The sequence below is a fragment of the Cyprinus carpio genome, chromosome A7, assembly GCF_018340385.1.
Source record: "Cyprinus carpio isolate SPL01 chromosome A7, ASM1834038v1, whole genome shotgun sequence".
NCBI lineage: Eukaryota > Metazoa > Chordata > Actinopteri > Cypriniformes > Cyprinidae > Cyprinus > Cyprinus carpio.
The window spans coordinates 3,900,409-3,918,638 of NC_056578.1; the positions used below are offsets into that span (position 1 = coordinate 3,900,409).

At 40.0% G+C, this 18,230-nt stretch overlaps 1 pseudogene; it reads left to right on the forward strand.

Annotated features, from left to right (window-relative positions):
- LOC109075915 overlaps positions 1–5,752 on the forward strand; it is a 13,929-nt pseudogene extending 8,177 nt beyond the window's left edge.
- Positions 5,753–18,230: the final 12,478 nt, after the last annotated feature.

Here is an 18,230-nt window from a genome sequence, read left to right on the forward strand (position 1 = left end):
GGCTGAGACAACGGTGCCCGAAGTTATTGTACTCTCTTTTAAATAAAAAGGGACACAGTGGGCTGATGTGCTGGGTGGCAAAACAAAGGGGGGCCCTGGTAAGTCTCGGTTCCAGAGGTTTGGACCAGCTGGGATGCTCCTCAAAGTTCTTTTTCACAATTGGAGAAGAAGAATGGGACGAGCAGGGCATCCATGACCTTGCGCCTCGATCTGGGGGTTTATAACTGACCATGCGGACATCGCAAGAGCGCAGTTGTATTTTTATGAGAAACTGTATAGGAATGAACTTGGAGCCACTACAGGGGTGAAAGTGAGTTTTTTGATGAACTTACCTCAGGGTATCAGAGAGGAAGCCAAACACTGTAAAGTCTCGGGTGCCTTGAGCACAGGAGAAGCTGTAATTTTTTAAGGCCTCTCACAAAAAAATGGCGAGTCGCTGGAAATATCACCGGGAATGCATGGTTTGCCAGAGTTGTGATTTATAATAAATATTTCTGGTCAGATTTGAAAGAGGACCTTTTGGAGGGGTTGTTGAATGAAAGCAAAGCATCGATGAAGGTCAGCTGCTAGCCCTGGTGAGCTGACCTTCGAGCAGTACTAACCCTCCTGACGCCTAAGTAAGGGGCGACCTTACAGAGATTCAAGAGTTGCGCGGCCCCCAGGTATTCACTTACTCGGTTAGTGATTATAAACTGCTATTCTAAAAAAAACTGTGGCCAACAGGCTAGCAGGAGTGAGGAACTAGTGTCATCCATCCTGAGCCAGACTTACTGTGTCCCCAATAGATCAGTATTTGTGTTAAGTATTTCATTGGTTCGTGATGTTTGGAAGTCTCCCAGTTGTACATTTAGCCTGTGGGTGAATCTATTTTAGACCAAGAGAAAGTTTTTGTTTGATCGTTGTTGAGGCATGGCTAATTGTGGAGGGTGTTAGAAGGCCTTTTGGCACACGAGTAGTCAGAATTTGTTAAAATAGTCTATTAAAGTCGTTTATAGTGACGCTTCAAGAGTATTACTTAAGGTGAACGGTGGTATCTGGGCTCATTTTAGTGTTGCAGAGAGAGTATTAGACAGGGGTGTTCGTTGGTCTGGTATGCTTTATTCTTTGGAACATCGAACCCTCTTACAGCAAATAAAGAGCCCAAAATCCATGGTATAGGTTTCGCCCAAAACGTTAGACAACATCATATTGTGTCACGCAGATCTGCGGATGATGTCAATAGTTCTGCCTTTTACCAGCCAAAAGTGATCTTCAGGTCTTTTCGTTAGAATTACTTAGAACATCTAAAGGTTATCTTCTGCAAGAATTAAACTGGGGTAAAAGTGAGTCTTTATATGATAGGATAAAGTGGGACGCTGGGAAGGCCAAGAACTTCATGTGAAGAGGATTAAGTTGGGAACAATATGTGTGTTACAATCCTTGGGAAGTTGTTTGTGGAGTGATGAGGTCTACAGTACAGAAAAAATGGGAAGGAGGTCATCTGAAAAAGTGTGAAAGGTAGCGTCTAAAACTAAATTGGGAAATGTTTAGTGCCGAAGATGTTCGTACAGAGGTCGTATTTTAATAATTAATATATTTGGTGCATCTTCATTGTGGCCACAGGTTTGCCTGTGTTGACCCTCCCTCACAACTGTTAACCAAAATCCAGGCTATTTTTGATAGATTTTTTCTGGGATAAATTGCATTGAGGTCCGGCACAGAATGTGGCTATTCTTGCCAAAAGAAGAGGGTGGACCTGGGTTTAATACACCTTCAAGTAGGATAGCAACCTTTCGTTTGCAGTTTGTACAGAAACTACTAGTTGGTTCAGTTGATTTTAAATGGGTGCTGTTAAATACGTAATTTTACAAAACCTTGAGGGTTTAGGATGGGATAGAACTCTTTTTCTAATGGATCCATTGAAACTGAATACTTCTAGCCTGCCAGTGTTTTATAGAAATATTTTTAAAGTTTGGAGTCTTTTCCTTTTTTAAAAAAGCAGAAAGTCCACTATCTCTTCATTGGCTACTGGAAGAACCTCTAATGTGTGGAGCACGTCGGGATTTGTCTGTCAGTGGACTTTTCCCAGACTAGTAAGACACTCATTAATAGTAAAGTCACCAAATTGGGACCAGCTATTGGAAAATAGCGGGACCTGATTTTAAGAATGAGGAGGGAACGGCTCAACGTTTGGGATTTAGATCAACGCGTCTGATTGCACAGCTTTTAGAGAAATGGTCAACAACTCTTAATGCTACAGAAAGGACTCTGCTGACTGAGTATGGTGATGGCCTCTGCAACCCAAATCCTAAAGACTCTTTTCCTTGTTTGTTTTTTTTCTTTGAATTTAGAAGGGGTTTTCTGGTGTCTTTTTTGAAGTTGTTGACTCCATGTGTGTAGATTTCTTTTTCATGCACTGGGAAAGTTCTGTATAAATGTTGTGTAATTAATTTTAACAAAAAAAAATGTTAAATGAGAGAACTGATACTCCAAGGCGTGTTTTTTTTAAGTTGAGTATGGATAAGAAGCCCTGAGTGGAGAGCATTATATAAACCACCGTTGACCAAAAAAAACAGGTGATTGTGCAGTGGAGAATTCTTCACGGTGCTGTCGCTTGTCAATGCTTTTACTTCAATTATAAATCCTGAGATTGATGCGGGTTGTCCTTTTTGCACGGAGAGAGAGACTATCTTTCATACATTTGTGAATTGTGCTAGATTGGAATCTTTATTTTTGTGTTTAGGCAGTATTTTTAAGAATTATAATGAATCTTTTTCTATGGTGCTATTTGTTTTTGGTTGTAAATATGTAAGGAAGAAAAAGGTTTATTTGTCAATTGCTGAATTTTATTTAGGCCAGGCAAAACTGGCCATCTATGTAAGTAGAAAGAAAAAGATGGAACAAAATTTGGAACCAAATGTGGTTACATTGTTTTTAAACATGGTACAAGCAAGAATACTGATAGATTTTAGATACTATAAACATATGGATGATCTTGCTGCTTTTGAGGAAATTTGGTGTTACAATGAAGCTTTGTGCTCTGTTTTTGAAGGTGATTTGGTTTTTTTACACGTTTGTGAGGTTTTTTAATTTAAATATAAATGAATATTGTAACTTAATTGTGTGGTAAATTATATTTGTAATAAAAGGATGTTAAAATTCAAAAATTCTCTCTCTCTCTCTCTCTCTCTCTCTCTCTCTCTCTCTCTCTCTCTCTCTCTCTCTCTCTCTCTCTCTCAGTGTCGTTGACTGTCAAGGTTCCTCCTGATCCTGTAGTGGCTCATGTGGGATCCACAGTGACTCTTCCCTGCTGGATCTCTCCTCCTGAGAGTGCTGAAGCTCTGGAGATCCGCTGGTACCGTCACGATCAGTTCAACAACCCTGTTCTCCTCTATAATCATGGGAAGATCCAGGACATCCAGGAATGTTTCAGGAACCGAAGCTCTTTGACTCTGCGGTCAGATCAGTCTGGTGGACTGAAGGATGGAGATGTCTCTCTACGGCTGGAGAAACTCTCATATCAGGATGAAGATTCATTTCACTGTCATGTGAGCGGAGAAAGTTCATATGACAGGCAAAATAGTAGATCTCAAAATCACAGGTGAGTCAAAACTACAATTCAATCTAAACCTCATTAAAGGAATAGGTAATTTCCGGAATAGTTTATTTATTTATTTTTACTAATTTTTATAATTTATTATATTTTGCTTTATTTTTATTATGACATGTTTTGCTTCATTGCTTTGCTTCATTTTGCTTTTGTTTCTCAGATCCATCAGGTCCATGGAAGGCTCTTTTCTTCACTTTTCTCATCTGTGCTCTTCTGGGTTTGTTTGGGCTGATCCTCTACAGATACAGAGATAAACTAACAGGTATAATCTGGCTGAAAGATTTTAAAGATGTGGTTATCAGCAGGTTTTTGTTTCATGTTTTGATCTCATGTGTTGATATTTTTGATCTGTTCTGGGGGAAAAAAACCAGCTACAGAAAGTAAGGAACATTCATGAATCTGATTAACCCTTTCAGACCGTGTTACTGGGAGTACATGTCTGTTCCTGATACAGCTAAAGAAGAGCCGATCCTCCCTATACAAAATATACAAGCTGCTTTCAAAGATGATTTAATTTAGTTTTGTTTTTGAATTTGGCCAGCGGTTATGAAAACATGAATGATCATTTCTTTTAATGCAGTTTGTTGTCACTCTTTCTACACCCTTTCTAAGCTGAAAGCGTACCAAGCCGCAGAAGAGACACAGTTTCTCGAGCGACCCCCCCCCCCCCCCCCCCAACTACAGACCCCAGAAGTCTAGCATCGGCACTGTCTGTGTTTTTATGCCAGTCAGTGTCTGAGATGGTTAAAAGTGTTATTTAATGTGGTTTACAGAGTCTGGAGTATTTGTGAAGCAGATAATTAAACTTGATATTTTCTCTCATTTCAGTTTGTGAGGAGGAAACTCTGGAGAGACTGATAAAAGAAGGTATTTGAAGACGTTTGTTCTTTGCTGTGTTTCAGAAGAACTGTAACTGCTGAAATGCTTCACTAATCATTAAACAAACATCTTCATGTATGTTATAGCAGACAGTAACATGAATATGACGTGTTTGCTGAGTCTGAGTGGAGTATTGTAGTCGAAATACACTGAACCCTCCACACACACGTCATTTTCACAATCATAGCCAAATATATTTATGATTCAGTTTATTTCACACAGTGACATCCAGAGATCTGAAAGCATCAGTGAAAATGCTTCTGTTTGGTATTTTTACAATTTATTACATAATTTATCATATTTCATCAGTTTATTCTATCAGAATAAAGAGACACTCCCCACTGTCACACAATTATTCACTTATTATTATTATTATTATTATTATTATTATTATTATTATTATTATACTGTTATTTACTTTCCATAACTGAATCATTTTCTGCTGTAATAATAAATACTGTAGAAGTTTTCAATTATAGCTGTAGTTTTTACTCACAAATTATATGTTTTTTAATTTTAGTTGTGGGAGACATAAATATAGAAGAACTGAGGAAGCATGCAGGTATGATATCATCTCAGTTATAAATGCATATATGTATAAAGATCATCTCATACACATGAGGATTAATAACTGTTGCTCATGTATTTTTCCTCACAGTTGAGATCACTATTGACCGTGAGAGTTTACATCCAGATCTGAGGGTCCACTGAAGACTGTAAAAACTGTGAGGGATCGTGACGGTTATAATCACACTGGAGAGGAATTTCCATTTCAATTATGTGCTTTTGGAGCCCAAAGATTCTCCTCTGGTCGTCACTATTGGGAGGTAGAGCTGGCACGTTTAAATTATCCTCCCAAAAACTTCTGGATAATTGGTGTGGTGAAACATGGAAACTTTGCTACAAGAGACAGATCTGCTTTAACTCGCTGGAGGGGGTTTCTGGTTCTTGTGTTCAGACGGTCCTCGTGGCTTTTACACCAACACTGATCCATGGATTAGATTCTCTCTGACACCGAGACCTGAACGACTGGGAGTTCTGTTCGATTATGATGACGGTCAGCTGTCGTTTTACAACGTCACAGAGAGAAAACATCTCCTGACCATCAGCAGCAGATTCTCTGGATCAGTCGTTCCTCTGTTCAATCCTGGAACAGGTGATGTGAGTCCGATTACAATCCTGGATTGTCCAAAACCTGTAGAACCAGCTGAATCCAGTCAACCTTTACTGAGTAATAACAGCTCAGATATGTGACTGACTAATGCAGTTTAAACAGAAGGACATACAGTACAATAACAAAAACACAATAACAATCACACAATGGTTTGATTCCTATTTGATTCCTAGTCTATACATGATGTATTTCAGATATTTGATCAAGTGTGTGTGAACAGGGATGGACAACACCGTCCTGCAGAGTTTAGCTCCAAGTCAAACCCACCTGAAGAATGGAAGAGAAGTCCTCCGGATGACTAGAGGATTACAGGCAGCTGTGTGTGATGCCTGTCTAAACTCTGCAGGACTCGTGTTGTTGCCCATCTCTGCTGTAGAACCGTTGATTTCCTGATGTTATAGTGTTTGGAATTAGTTTCTGAATGTCTCTTCATGTAACAGACGATGTAACAATGCTTCTAATTAAGTGATAAATAGCAGCTGCAAACACTTTACAGAATACACATACTCATTTCTGCACCAGCTTAAACCTAAACTCTGCAGGAGCAGGTCTGAAGATGTGCAGCCTGAATGTAATGCCATCAGCTGAACAAAAGTCAAGATACCACAACAATCCTACAATATCACATGACAAGATCAAATCCAGCGCTGCACATTTCAGTCTTTCCTGATCATATTTTTATGGGTGATATAGATACTCTTGTGTATGTGTTTGTGTGCATGTAAAATCAGGTACAGTACAGCCTTCTTAACTTGTATTCACTTTCGTTTTAAACAATGGAATAATTTAACTGAATAAAAGTGAATGTACGTGTAATGGTGCACATTCATCTTCTGTCTGCAGAGAGAACAATTGTTTTTACAGTCTTCGTCTTTCTCAAGCACTCAACTAATACACAGACAGAAAGAAACATACTATAACTACTATTCCATAAACTATATCCCAGTCTCTGATCTAGACTTGATGCTGTGTACTGTAAATATTGTTGGCTCTTTCCTCATTTGTAAGTCACTGTCATAAAAGCATCTTCTTCATGAATAATGTAAATGTGAATGCAGGACACAGACTGATTTGCTGGGTTCTCCAGCGCTAAAAGACTTTATCCTTTAGGAACATTACATTTTTTTTTCTGATTCAAAAATATGATAAGCATATTTGTATATAATTTTACCATTTACTGATGGAGCAACATGACGTGTGAAATGTTTGATTAAGACTTTTATAAAGGTGCCTCGGCCAAACACTTTTATTGTACTTTGGGGGTTTTTATTTCAAATACATTTCTTTTACAAAACTAAGAGATATTCATAATTGATGTTTCCGTACAATTGTAACAATTTTACAACAGCAATATTAACAATACAACAGCATCATCAGAAACAGTAAATAAAACAGTAAAAAGTGCAGATGTTTAGCAGAATGTCAGACAGCTCTTTTCCACAACAGGGACTGGGACTGTTAATATGATATAATATGACTGTTTTAATATGCTTTAATATGATATAAAGCACCATGAATCATATCATAACAGTAGTTTACATGACATGTGTGGTTTATACTTAGTGTTTTGGCTTTATATCATAGTTTTCAGCGAGGAACAGAACTGAAAGTGTGAGATCCCTGTCCAGCAGGTTAGTGTACACCGACACTAGTTTGGTCTTTTGCTAGTTAAAATAAACTCATGTTTTGATTTCAAACTCCACTTTTATTAATAAAAAAGACAGAATGAATTATTTTCTAACGCTATTAGAAGTTCAGATCTAACAGGGTTAAACAAAACACAAACCTTGATTTCACTATGAAAAAAAAAATGATGAAACTACTTCTATCTGGCATCAATCCTCCTCATCATCAATCTGTGTGGTCTTATTATTACCATGCCATATGAAACTATAATACTGTAAATATAATCATTGCAAATACAGTTCAGCTATTTGTTTATTTATTGATCTATTAGTGTGCATCATGTTGCATGCCAAACTTTTCAAGTGCTCTTCATCTACTCTAAGCTCACTTTACAGTAGTGTAAGGAAAATGAACTTTTCTTCTTTCATTTGTGTTGTTTACTGTAATAAACAAAGACTTGCCAAATGATTCCTGATTCCCAATAACAGTGTTCTGATTTGATCTTGCTAGTGTTTTCTAAGCAGGAGAATAGTCTGTGTATTTGTCAGGTTTGTCAAAGTTTGCTTGTTACAGAAGAGATCATTTTTGACTGAAATATTTGGATTTGCTGTGGAAGTTTAAGGTTTGACACATGACTCGTGTGCTTTATTCTAGTGTTCTGAAGTCATGTGTGAGGAACAGTTGATCAGTTTGACACGAGAGCAGAAGAATGAGAGATACCTCTCCAAAGACGCTGTTCAGCAGGTTGGTCTACACCTCTGTCCTCGTTTGATTTCTTGCTTTTCGAGGGCTGGTTTTCCAGAGCCATCAGCTGATTGGCTGGATTAGATGCTGTCAGGAGAAGAAAATGCAAACTCATTAACTGAAGTTTCTGTTTCATGCAACATTGTTTCCTAACCAGGAAGGGTTTGACACATTTTACGAGAAAAATATAAGAGAACAAAGAAATGTCATGATGCTCAACTTGTCATGATTATGATTGATTAGGACAGAGTTGTGAGCAAACTACTCTAACATCAGATTCCAAACAAAACCAGAGCTGTGGTTCCTCAGTTATCAGTGACCTGAAGGTGTAGGTGGCGCTCTCTCTGTGCCATTCTCTGTCTGTCAGACAATCAGAGAGTTGAGATCAACATAAGTGTGATATAGTAGAGTTGTAAATAGTTCCATGAATTAACACACAGACACACAAACATGATGCAAGTTATCAAGCATTGTCCTTAATATGTCACTCTTTTGGTCTTTTGCTTGTTAAAATGAACTGCAATAACACTGTTATTAATAATAATAAAGACAAATAATATTTTAGACAGAATGCGAAACCAAATGTAAAATTTCCCAAATTCCGCAGGAAACAGAATGCTGTTCTTCTCATAATTTAACGCGCTTCGTGTCATGTGATCTTTTCTTCTACAGGGGAAATGGACAAATCATGTGCTTCACGTGTCCAAGAGATAATATATATCACGCGCCTCACACACACACACACACACACCAGGAAATAATATCATTATACACAATCACATCGTATGTTCATCATCTGACTGGTTAGAAATGAAATTAAGAGAACAATCAGGACAGGCTTGGATTCTCACTGATCTGCGTCTGTTGTAGTCTAGCGTTTATTTTTACACTTATTTTACATCTGATTGCTGTGATTTACTGTAACAGAGGAGTCTTTGTCTCCGGTGAGTTTTTTATTATTTATTTATTTATTTATTTATCGAACATTCTGATCGATTATGTCTCTCTTATCATTTAGGGATGGTAGTAACACTTTTTGTAACTCAGTGATTGTATGTGCTTGATATCTTACACTTTCACAAACACAAACAAAACTTGTCTAGGCTACTAAAAAAAAAACTCATCCAACACCGAATCAACAACAAAAAAAAAAAAAAAAAAAATAAATAAATAAAAGGTTATTGCTACATTTTATCTCACAATTCTGACTTTTTTTTCTCTCGAAATTGACTTTTTTTCTTAGAGTTTACATCTCGCAATTGACGTTAATACTCGAAATTGCGTGTTTTTAAAGTCATTCAAAAAGTCAGAATTGTGACATAACTTTAGTTAGTTTATAACTTTTAGCTTTTTTCTATTCAGTGGTGGAAGCGGGTTATGCGAGTTAATATTTCCGTTCTGACAAACTATCCCTCTAATGGGGTGAGCTGTAACACGGGACAGATGTAACACTGAGTTTATCACAGTTTATATTTAACTCAAATATAATTGCCGTGTGGTTGTTTGAGAGAACTGAATTTTTAAGCTACTTTATTTAACAATTTTTCTAACAACAAAACATACAATCCATCTTAATTTAAATCCACACAAAACGCCAAATTGTATTATTCAGCACAACTTGCAAAAAATAAATCATCATTTATAACAGTGCACAAAACATCTTCATAATTCCATGCATCTTTAAAACCCTCAATATTATTCATTAATTTATAAAACATAAATCCATGTCTTATTCTTGCTTGAACTAAACTTCTGAAAGCGTCGTCATCATCATTTCCTTCCTTCCCTTCCTCTTTTTTCCTTCTAGCTAGAACAACTGTGGTCTTTGCTTGGCCAACAAATAAATTTAATCTTTGAGTTCAGCTCATGAAAAATGGGGACAAAAACAAAAGTGTTGCGTTTATAATTTGGTTCAGTGTATGTTGCTTTCCACCTATTTTTATGTGAATTTTGGAATATCACGTAAAAAAAAAATTCTGGATGGAAATGCCAAGATGCACATAAATTCAAAAAATTTACCACATTAGCCACATAAATCCCTTGATGCACAACAAAAAGGTTGTGATTGAGGATGTGATTGGATAACTGGACTCATTGGGGTTTTTAAACTATACCCACCCCCCCGAGCAGCCACAGCATAGATAACTGTTTTAGCATGTGGGTTTTGAAGTTAGCATGAAAAATTATCAAATTAAACTAGAGAAACAGCTTAGCTTATGTAAGTCAAATAATTGTACCTACAACGCAATGAAAAGAAAAAAATCTTAACAAAAAATCATTTTTTTGTTCTTAAAATCTACAATGTTGCTCACAGTCACATGACACTTCTACTGTAAGCTTAAAAATGTGATGGGAGTGTATGATGCTGATGACATTGTTATGGCACTTTTCCACTGTGTGGCATGGCTCGGCTCGGTTTGCGTTTCCACTGTAGTTTAGTATCACTTTAGAGTGGGAAGGATTATTCACGTTGTTATAGTTGCGCCGCCTCTACTGCCAAGACTTGTGAAAAACATTTTCTTTCAGTGTCGCCCTATCAAGCTCTCACCAGATCTGCTCCTCTGCTGTCAACGAGAGGAATGTCTGTACTTCCTCAACAGACAACAAAACAGCCATTTTTTTGGTTGTTAAAAAAGGTGCGCTCGTTCAAAACAGTTGTGTCCGATCCCTCACTGGCTGTGCTGATTTAAATCTAGCGGTTCTGTTGTGTCTCTGTGTTGCAAGTTCAGTGAGGCAGGCTGAGTGATCAGCAGAGTTTACACGTCACGTTTTGGTAACGGTACGGTAGTGGAAGAGCACCATTAGAAAACTTCCCGCTCTACCCTATTCTGGATTCTCCCTCAGAGTTTGTTTTATTGGAGTCTGTCTGTATTTTCACAGGCATGCTGTCGATTATTATCATTTTACTGGTGAATCTCCTCATAGAGACTTCAGGTAAGAAAATGCTTGGATTTCATTCAGTTTCATGGCTTCCAAGTAATTCATATATGTGATCAATTTCTATTGGATATCATGGCACTATTACATATAGACTGTTATATTAAGATAATGTGACATTAAACTCTACACTATCTCTACTTGTCGCATGTCTATGACCACTAAGTCAAAATACAAGCAGATATCTTCCTTAAAAAACTAGCCAGCCAAATAACAGTAATATGAGCGAAGAACATACAGTGGAACCGGCGTCAGGAATGAAGCAAGCGGATCTGGTGTGCCAGCCCGTACGGGTGTGAGGGGGGGTGGGGGGGCCTTGAGACAAGAGCAAAGGTTTCCTCCACATGTCTAAGGCACATAGGCAGCACTGTGTGACCTTGAGTATGCGAAGCGGGTTTCTCCTCGGGGAGAAACCCTTTGTCTTGAGCCACCACTGTAGGGGTCTCATGTACAGCAGGCCAAAAGGTATCACGTTGGACGCAGCTGCCATCAGACCCAGCAGTTTCTGGAACTGCTTGACAGTGAGTGACCTGCCTTTCTCTCACTCTCACTCGACTCGATCCGAGCAGGAGAAAGACGTGCCTGCATTGTGGTCAAAATCCCACACCTCACCCAGATAAGTGGTGTGGGATAAGGTGGTGACTGAGAGAAGCGCTCGCCAGAGACCACTGTGCCCTGAAGCACTGTAGGTGGCAGGGTTGGCAGATCGATCTCCCGAGGGCACTGAGGAGAGACGGGCACCGTATAATGAGGTGTACACTGCTCTTTCCCAGAGGCGGCTGGCCATCAGAAGTCCTGTACCCTAGGCGTCAGGACATGTTAGCCGAAGACTATCCAGTGAGAATGACAGTCTGTAGACATGCCTTCTGCTAGAAGCCTTTGGCCTGGGAGCACTACTCTGACTCTAAATTCTGGGGAGTACGAGAAGTGACGCTCCCTGAATGAGGAGCTTGAACACAGTAGGTTGGGACTGCTCCCGCCCAGCAGCCCCTGCTAACCACCTCAACCTCCTTGGAGAAAGAGAGGTAAAACATGTGCTCTCACTCGAGAAATTTTCATCCCAAGAGCTCCGTGTATATCTAACTTCTCATAGTCAGATTAAATACTTCATTTAATTCCTCATTATTAAATGCAGTCAAACAATCAGACAGGGAAACACACAGTATGGTGTGATACGATTCATATTAAAAACCGAGAATTATGTAATGCACGCATTGCCTCAGAAGCGCGCGAGCCACTTGGTTATAAAACAATATCAATCTCCTCAGAGAAAGATAGCTGCAGCAGCAAGCTCTCACTCAGAGGGGGAAGAAACCGCGGGCTTCTGAACCCCAAGAAAGAGCCCTAGATCTAGGGAATGCGGGTGGAAATAGGAAGAGCCCATCTCCAACCTGCCCCCAGATCATGTGCGATCCCTGCAATCTCAATCGCCGCTGTGCATCAGCAGCAGCGGGACTGGAACTACAAGATCACAGACACGGACATACTCATCGGGGTGTCCCCGGCGAGAGCAGAGCATTTTGCAGTGGGAAAAGCACAATCAGGCCCCCGAGAGCAGACAGCGCGAGCTCAGATCCCCAGTAATGCTGCTCATTATAATGTTCAACATAATATCCTTGTGCAACTGGTGAGCTCATCGACACCCTCCAAATCTACCTCCTCCTCGGAGGAAGACAGGTGGAGCATCGAGCCCTCTCCCCAGCTTGAACAAACCACTGCACGGGCTTCCAATCCCAGAGAGCAGGCGCTGGATCATATGTGAACACCCCAGATCATATGTGAGCTCCGCCTCGGCGAAAGCGTGGCGGGCACTGCTAGGAGCGCTGATGACGCCGCACATGGCAGCCGAGTTGTTTCGCTCTCCAGTTGTTTTAGTGTTTTTGTTAGTTTTTCCTGTTTTTTTTGTTTTTCATACTCAATCAGTTTCACCAGATATGAACTGTTGAACATTTGGAAGAACACATCACAAAGTCTCCTACCGGTTTTCGATTATTCGAAATTCAGATGTTGTCGGAGCAGCGGCGCTGATCAAAACACTTCTGGATGCGCAGATGGGGGGAAGCGAGCTGGTGCTTCAAACTTCTTCTGCTCTACATCAATGAAAGGTGGTGTACAGATGTAACTGTGTTAAAGAAGATGTGCTGTTCAGATCTAGAAGCACTCTTTATTAACTGCAAGCCGTTCTATTCACAGTGGGAGCTTCACTCGTTCATTCTTGTGAGTTTTTACATTCCTCTACAAGTGCACGTGAGCTTTACAGAAACTGGCTGATCAGATCACAGAGACAGAATAACAACACCCGGACTCTGTTTTAATCATTCTCGGGGACTTTAATAAAGCAAATCTTTCCCGTGAACTGCCACTCCTGCACTTCAAATCAGTGAGGATGATGTAAAGGCACCAGGCCCAGATGGTGTTATACCAGCCTGTCTGAAAACCTGTTCTGACCAGCCGGCCCCCATCATTTCACAGATCTTCAACAGATCTCTGGAGTTGTGTGAAGTCCCTTCCTGCTTCAAACACACTCCACCATCATCCCCGTTCCAAAGAAACCCAAGATAACAGGAATTAATCACTACAGACCTGTGGCTCTAACGTCTGTCGTCATGAAGTCATTTGAAAAACTGGTTCATGCTTATCTGAAGGACATCACTGGACCCTTACTGGACCCCCTGCAGTTTGCATACCGAGCAAACAGGTCCATGGATGATGCAATCAACTGGGATTGCACTTCATCATGCAGCATCTGGACAAAACAGGGACTTATGTGAGGATCCTGTTTGTGGACTTTAGTTCGGCTTTCATCATCCCAATAGCCCTCCAGACCAAACTGACCCAGCTCTCTGTTCCTAGCTCTATCTGTCAGTGGATCACCAGCTTTCTGACAGGTAGGCAACAGCTAGTGAGACTGGGGAAATTCATGTCAAACACCCACTACTACCAACACTGGTGCCCCTCAGGGATGTGTTCTCTCCCCACTGCTCTTCTCCCTCTACACCAACGACTGCACCTCCAAAGACCCCTCTGTCAAGCTCCTGAAGTTTGATGAACAAAAGTGACGTGACATACAGCCAAGTATGGTGACCCATACTCAGAATTTGTGCTCTGCATTTAACCCATCCAAAGTGCACACACACACAGCAGTGAACACACACACACACCGTGAACACACACCCGGAGCAGTGGGTATCATTTATGCTGTGGCGCCCGGGGAGCAGTTGGGGTTTCGGTGCCTTGCTCAAGGGCCTCAGTCGTGATATTGCCGGAACCGAGACTCGAACCCACAACCTTAGGGTTAGGAGTCAAACTCTCTCTAAGCACTAGCCCAGACTTGCAGACGACACTACAGTCATCGGTCTCATCCAGGACGGCGACAAGTCTGCTTACAGACAAGAGATTGAGCAGCTGGCTGTCTGGTGCAGTCTTAACAACCTGGATTTTAACACGCCCAAAAACAGTGGAGACGATTGTGGACTTCAGGAGAAACCCCCCCCTGCACTCACTCCCCCCACTCACCATCATGAACAGCACTGTGACTGCAGTGGAGTCATTCAGATTCCTGGGAACCACCATCTCTCAGGACCTGAAGTGGGACAATCACATTGACTCCATTGTTAAATTGAAAGTTGTGGCCTAATGGTTAGAGAGTCGGACTCCCAATCGAAGGGTTGTGAGTTCGAGTCTCGGGCCGGCAGGAACTGGTGGGTGGGGGGAGTGCATGTACAGTTCTCTCTCCACCTTCAATACCCATGACTTAGGTGCCCTTGAGCAAGGCATCGAACCCCCAAACTGCTCCCCGGGCGCCGCAGCATAAAAAATGGCTGCCCACTGCTCCGGGTGGGTGTTCACAGTGTGTGTGTGTGTTCACTGATCTGTGTGTGTGCACTTCGGATGGGTTAAATGCAGAGCACGAATTCTGAGTATGGGGTCACCCTCACCCTTCACAGTGAGAGAAACAGATAAAGGCCAAACAAAAGTTGTAATTCCTTCGCCAGCTGAGGAAGTTTAACCTGCCACAGGAGCTGCTGAAACAGTTCTACTCAGCAGTCATTGTGTCCTGTCCACTTCAATAACTGTCTGGTTTGGTTCAGCTACAAAATCAGACATCAGAAGACTACAGAGAACTGTTCGGACTGCTGAAAGAATTATTGATGCTCCCCTGCCCACCCTTCAAGAACTGTATACATCCAGAGTGAGGAAAAGGACTCAGAAAATCACTCTGGATCCCTCACATCCAAGTTACCCCCTTTTTGAACTTCTGCCATCTGGCCGGTACTTCAGAGCCGCAAATACCAGGACAGTCAGGCACAAAGAACAGTTTCTTCCCCCAGCCAATCTACCTCATGAACAGTTAAATGCTCGAGTTCCTTAAGGGGATACTAAAACTCCACACTATCTCGACTACTGGTTGCATGTCTTATGGCCACTAAGTCAAAATACAAGCAGAATTTTTCTTTAAAAACACTAGCCAGCCAAATAACAGTAATATGAGCAAAGAACTATTATCCGCAGATTCCGCATGAAAAACTTGAACCTGTTTCAAAATCTTTCACCCTCACACAGAATTCCCAATGACGTGGATCCCTATAAAATGACTGAAAAATTCACACAATAGAACAATTGTCAGTGTGACTGCACCTTAAATATTTGTAGTAAATTAATAATTCACTTAAAATTCACTCTCTCTCTCTCAGTGTCGTTGACTCTCGTGGTTCCTCCTGATCCTGTAGTGTCTCATGTGGGATCCACAGTGATTCTTCCCTGCTGGATCTCTCCTCCTGAGAGCGCTGAAGCTCTGGAGATCCGCTGGTACCGTCACGATCAGTTCAACAACCCTGTTCTCCTCTTTACTTATGTGAAGATCCAGGACGTCCAGGAGAAACAGTACAGGAACCAAAGCTCTTTGACTCTGCGGTCAGATCAGTCTGGTGGACTGAAGGATGGAGGTGTCTCTCTACAGCTGGAGAAACTCAGAGTACAAGATGATGGTTCATTTCGTTGTTATGTGAGTGGAGAAAATTCATATAGCAGTGAAGAGGTGTTTCTCAAAATCACGGTGAGCAAGCATCTACACTTCATTAAAGTCATAGTCAAACACAGTCAAAACATTAAAATTCTCTCCTGCATAATGAGGACTAAGATTGAGGACACTCGAAACGATACTCGCTGGTGACGCCTGCTGGTCAAAACTGTGTAAACACAACAAAACCTCAGGCCAAAACATGCTTAAAAACAGCCTTTAAAACAAATGCAAATGTTTTATTGAAGGTATATATATATTAATGCAATTCATCAAAATCATAAAAAATCATACAAATCATCAAATACCATTTAATAAGAAGTGTCTGTATAATGTGTTCTTGTATTAATTTGCAGTTTTGTTTGTTTTATGGATGGCCAATCAAAAGACTAAAAACATGTCTACAAATACATAAAACTGATTCGAGATCAGGTAAAACCCATAGGCCCTAGTTTAATGGTTCACCGTTTGATTCACTGAACAAAAAAGGAATTAAAAAAACACAAGGAAAATAAGTGATGAATTTGACCCAAAGATTTTTATAAAAATAGCGATATATCGTTATGATTAAATATTTTGGCCACGCTAATCATGTAGCAAAAATCTGATATCTTGACAGCCCAAAAAAATCCCATGCATAACGATTTCTGCAATGTTTGTAAACAATATTTACAAAAAATAAATAATAATAATATATATATATATATATATATATATATATATATATATATATATATATATATATACTGTAAAACACTTGAACTGATAGTTTATTTTAGACATTCTATTAACTATCAATAACTTTATGTCAACTAGAAGTCATAGTATAAGTAGACTATCTGCTTGATATCTGCAAACACTTTTTTTGATGAACATTCTGCTGTTTTTTTAAGTAACTTTTTGCAAGTGCATGTCAACTTATTCTACTAGCCCTAACCTAACAGTCTACTAACACGAGCCAAGTCTGTGTTTTTGTTTTTCATAGAACTGGGCTACTTTTAAACCTGTTGTTTCAATCCCAGTGCAGCTCTCTAATGTACATGTTGAAGTGTTTCAAGACCCTGAAAGACAAAAAATCTTCAAAAATCAGAACACAATTAGTGTCTAAGACAATATACTTATGTAGGCTAGTTTTTGTGTCTGGAGAACATCTGAAGATCTGTCTCTCCTCCCATCAGCTTTAGGATCCTCTCCTGTCCTGTCTCCAAGGCCTCTAGATGATGGGCGTGTGAACATCAGCTGCAGGTCCAGCGGCTGGCATCCAAAGCCCAGTATCACGTGGACGTCAGATGAAGGAAGGGCTCTCGGTTTCGTCCTGGAGGAACATCTCACAGTCTTGGAGCAGATAAGATGATCTCTGTCCACAGCTGGACGGCCGTCTCTCTCTCAGACGCTCAACAGGTCTCATGTTCATTCTCTCTCAGATCTGGAGAGGTAAAAGAAGGAAGACTGAACATACAGGGCATCGTATATTCAGGTTAGAGAACATGGATATTAGTAGATACCACAAACAAAGTGATCAAGTTTGCTTGAATGCTAGGCCTGTGATTATTTCCATTAGTTTTTTTTTTTTCTGTGACCTTAACTGAAGGTTTTCCGTCTTTAAGTTTTATTTTAAGCAAATATAATTGATCTATAAATATAATTCATTTAGCATACATTCTTGAATGCATGTTTCTTTTTATTCTGCTCCACCACTGAAACGATTTTTCTTCGATGTCATCAGTCTCTCTTATGCACTTTACCATCCAATCAATAAAATCTAACACAATCCCATATATTGTGTTCTCAGTGCTGTTTCAGAAGAAAAATGGGTTTCGAACAGCATTTTAATGATGCAAAAGCTTCAAAAATATTTTTCTACATTTTTGAAAGTGTTTGGATTCGTCTGGTTTCTGTTTCTCAGGTCCATGGAAGGCTCTTTTCCTCACTTTTCTCATCTGTGCTCTTCTGGGTTCAGTTGGGTTCATCCTCTACAAATACAGAGAAAAACTAACAGGTACAATCTAGTTTGAACAACTGAAATAATTTTATCTTCAGATGGTTTTTATGTAGGTATTTTATGCTTAAGTGTTGATTTTTTTTTTCAGGGAAGAAACCAGTCAAAGAAAGTAAGTAAACTACATGTGCATCATTTTAACATCCAAAAATACATATGAATATACTTCTATTTTCCTCATTTGTAAGTCACTTTGGATAAAAGCTTCTGCTAAATGAGTATATGTAAATGTAAAGGAATCAGCTTAACATCAGAATTTATT